This window comes from Alligator sinensis, unplaced genomic scaffold, assembly GCF_000455745.1.
Source record: "Alligator sinensis unplaced genomic scaffold, ASM45574v1 scaffold1644_1, whole genome shotgun sequence".
In the NCBI taxonomy this organism is placed as follows: domain Eukaryota; kingdom Metazoa; phylum Chordata; order Crocodylia; family Alligatoridae; genus Alligator; species Alligator sinensis.
Genome location: NW_005843525.1, coordinates 17,024 through 20,813, shown reverse-complemented (window position 1 = coordinate 20,813; position 3,790 = coordinate 17,024). Strand labels below are relative to the sequence as shown.

The 3,790-nt window shown below is 47.1% G+C and overlaps 1 protein-coding gene across 5 annotated transcripts in view; it reads left to right on the top strand.

Moving 5' to 3' along the window:
* LOC102385647 (coiled-coil domain-containing protein 57-like) overlaps window positions 1-3,790 on the top strand; it is a 22,801-nt gene that overhangs the window by 4,188 nt on the left and 14,823 nt on the right. The window contains exon 1 of one of the 5 annotated variants that reach the window (XM_025195458.1): window positions 1,864-3,621. The exons of the other annotated variants lie outside the window; for them this stretch is intronic. The gene's annotated coding sequence lies outside the window, so the exon portion shown is untranslated. Of the gene's footprint in view, window positions 1-1,863; window positions 3,622-3,790 lie in introns of those variants that run through there. 5 annotated transcript variants of the gene reach the window in all.

Here is a 3,790-nt window from a genome sequence, read left to right as displayed (position 1 = left end):
CCCTGGGGGGAAGATTGTCAGGGCCAGCTGACTTGAAGGTATCCAGCTTCTCAAGATGTTCCTTCAGAAAGTCAGCATTAAGGGAGGGCAGGGGATCACCCTCACCCGGACTTCCCGGCCCTGTAGCGGGCATGGGCGTCCCATGGGACTGATGAAAGACTGACGCAAAGTACCTATTTAATAGGTTGGCTTTTTCCTGGGCGTCAGTTGTCAGTTGCCCCATCTGGCTCAGCAGGGGTCCAATGTTGCCTCTGCTTTTCCTCCGGCTCCCCACATATCTGAAAAAGGACTTTTTATTGTCCTTGATGCTCAAAGCTAGTTGGAGTTCAGTTGCAGCCTTGGCTTTCCTGGTCTGCTCCCTACAGGACCGGACCAGTGCAGAATAATCCTCCTTGGAGGTGACTCCCATCCTCCATCCTTTGTAGGCCTTTCTTTTTAGCCTCGGGAGGTCTGCTAGGTCCCTGGAGAGCCAGGGGGGCTGCTGTGCCCTCTTGCTGCCTTTCCTCCGAGATGGAATAGACTTAGTTTGTGCTTTGAGGATCGCTCCCTTGAGGAGCAACCACTCCTCTTGAACTCCCCTCTCCCTGTGGTCATGGTCCCTTAGGGCCTCACTGACAAGCCTCCTGAGCTTGTCAAAGTCGGCTTTCCTGAAGTCCAGGACTTCCATGTAAGAGTCAGAAGAAAGAGAACACCACATCCTATCAGGTCTGGTAGAATCCATCCTCACCAAAGCTCATACATAGGCTCCAACCCTGCTGCAGGTGTTTGGGAGCTAGAGTTTACAGCTGTGGGAAAGCTTAGGGATCTGGGCTCCATTTCATTCTGATGGTGGTAAGATTCATTGCCATCTTGCTGTTCAGAAGTGAGTTCATCATCACAAGCCCTAGTCTCACCCTTGTAGTTGATGATTCTATTATTCCAGGATGAATGCCCTGTGCTGAGAGCAAACATCATCCTGGTGGGTAAAAGCAAGGCTATGTGGAGCCTTCAAAGGATGCTTTGAAGACCAGGACCAAATTCTTGGATTTGATTCAGCATTTAACATTCAGCAGTTAACGAGAAGCTAGTGTTGTGAGCAAAGTCCTGTAGTGTTATGCTTACAGAAACCTGGATTGAATCTAGGTAACTCGGAAACCCTTGGAATTGATATTCTCATGGTACGCAGAAAGATATTGTATGTTTTTAAATATTAAAGGTTTTGTCACTGATTTGTACAGAGGGAATGTTCAGAACTGACAAAAGGTGTCCAGAGAGGCCTTTGGAAACTGCTTTCCAGGGTTAGGTAAATAGCAACACCATTTTCTTCCCTTAATGTCATCGCTGCAAGCGCATGGCAAGCACGCTAAAACAGCCACGCTAGAATCATAACTCTAAACCAGGTACTGTGTTGCATTTGATACCACTTGAAAGTAGCCTCTTCTGCAGCTCAAAAGTAGTTTTGCTACCCATGGTTGCAAATATTTTGTTTTTTGCTAGATTCCTCACAAATATGAATATGTGTATGGGTGGGTGCCAAGATTTGGCCCTTATATTCTGTATTCAGCATGGTCTTCAGGTATTGTTTTTATGTTTGAAGCCCTGGTATTCATACTTTTGTTGATTGATTGATCATTGACATATTCCTTGCTGTTTTATATATATATATATATATATATATTTTTAAAGCATGTCAGTTCCATAAAAACTACACAATCCTAGAGCCACACTCAAGCCCAGATCATGCATCTTTTTGGCTGAGGCGAAACATCAATGCCAGTTGACAACACTTACCTTTATGAGAAAAACTGCACTTCTCATCATTTGTCTCCTTCTGATTGAGTCCTTACACCACAGTCATGCTTCAGCTGGTACTCTTTTTCCATGTTCACATGCATATTTTTAATTCCTCCAAGGAGTTCTGTGAATTTCCTAGGTTTGATCCTATATTGCTTTCCTTAAAAACACAGTGGGAGGTACAGAGCTGAGATTGTCTCTTTCCTCTCAAAGTGTGGTTGGGCAGGTAACTCTTAGGCATGCTGCTGTCCCTGCTGCCCCGAATAGCAGTGGCTGAAGCACTGTTTCAGAGGGGGCTGGTGGAGGCTGGCAGGAGGACGTGGCTGCAGCTTTGCTCCTGTGGAGCTGAGGAGTTCCATGTGGCTGGGGTCCTTCCTACGACCTTCCTCCAAGTCTTGCAGAAGCAGAGTGTATCTTAGGAGTCTTAAGGAGCAGCTGCTCCAGTGGAATCCCACCACTCCTTGGAGTTTAAGTGACTTCCAGTTCTTATTTCTAAGATTTATGGTGGTGCCCGATATGCTTGTACATATTTGGCTTCATTAAGCTTTTTACAGTCGTCTTTTAAAGGAAAAATGTTCCCTCTCTCACACTAGAATGATATGTACAGTGAGTGTTATGCTTTGGGTAACATTAAATCTGTAACACTAAAACTGAAAAAACTATTACGTTATTTCATAGTTGTCATTCACTGATACAGTGCCAGTCTTTGATTTTTAGCTTCGGTCTCATGTGCCAGGCAGTACAAAGGGCCCCCGTCAGATCTTTATTGCAGAAAGGGCAAATAAATTCAGAACTGAGGTTTCAAACACCTTAGCCTTGCTTCTAACCAAGTGTGATAATGGGGTCTTGTCTTCTGAGACACAGAAAATACATGGAGCAATGCAAAAATGCACAATGTAAATCCATTTAACGGTAACACATGTTAAATACAAGCCCATAGTATATGGTCCAATTTAGGAGACACACATTAGTAGCAGATGCTTCAGACTTGGCTCCGTAATGTTACACTCCTAAATCCATAGTTCCCAACCAGTGGCTGTATTTCAGATGTGCTGAGCCTCAGCAGTCCCTGTAGAGCTCATCGGCAGCTGCAGGTTCAAGGGTCCAGAAAACTGACGTTTTTATTTAGAAGCCTAATTTTAAGTTTTGAAAATTGTGGTTCTAGGTTTCTTCTGTTGCAACGTATGACTATCATGTATAAGCATACGGGGGGAAATTATATTTGGAAGAACATTAACTCTGAATATAATGAAATTTCTGCAAATAAACCTGAATGTTAATGTTGCGCTAACATCATGTTTGCATTTGGATGCTGGAGTATCTACGATCCGTGGCCCAACCCTTCTCCATTGTGAAACCGTTGGCATGTTTCGCTCTCTCAGGCGCATGCATCGCAGGGCTGGGGCCAGCACGCAGAAGCCGAGAGATGGCCCTCAGCCACTTTTGCCTCAGCCGTGCTTCCTGCATTAAGCACCACCGCCTGACTGGATAGCGCTTCTCTGCTCTTCATTCCTGACCCCTTTTCTCACAGGAAAAAGAAAACGTGCATGCGTTCACGAGGCCGGACGTCCTCTGCTTCTCTCACACGCGTACGTCTGCCTGCAGGGACGCAGCACCCTCGGAGGCCCGGAGAGTTTTGCTGACTCACGTCGATGTAAGATCGACCCGTGAGTCCCGCAGCAGCCGCCGCGCCGCGCGTCCACCAGCGCCTGCGGGAACGGGTTCCTCGTCTACCCTCACAGGAAGCCGGGGCATCAGTTCGTATCTATATAGACCTGAACACAACTGCCACGTGCGAGTTTAAACCAGCATTAACGATGGCCTAGACCACTACGGCGCGGTAACGAGGTAAGCGGCCTGGACCGCAGCTCGTTGCACTCGAGGGTTTATTGTTATTCACAGCATCGTTTCCTGAAGCCAGCGGAGCCACCGGGGAAACCGGTGTAGTCCCAAGTACAGCAAGTGCCCAGGCCCGGGCGCTTCCTCCGCCGCAGGTCACGTGGTGCCGGCCGGCTGC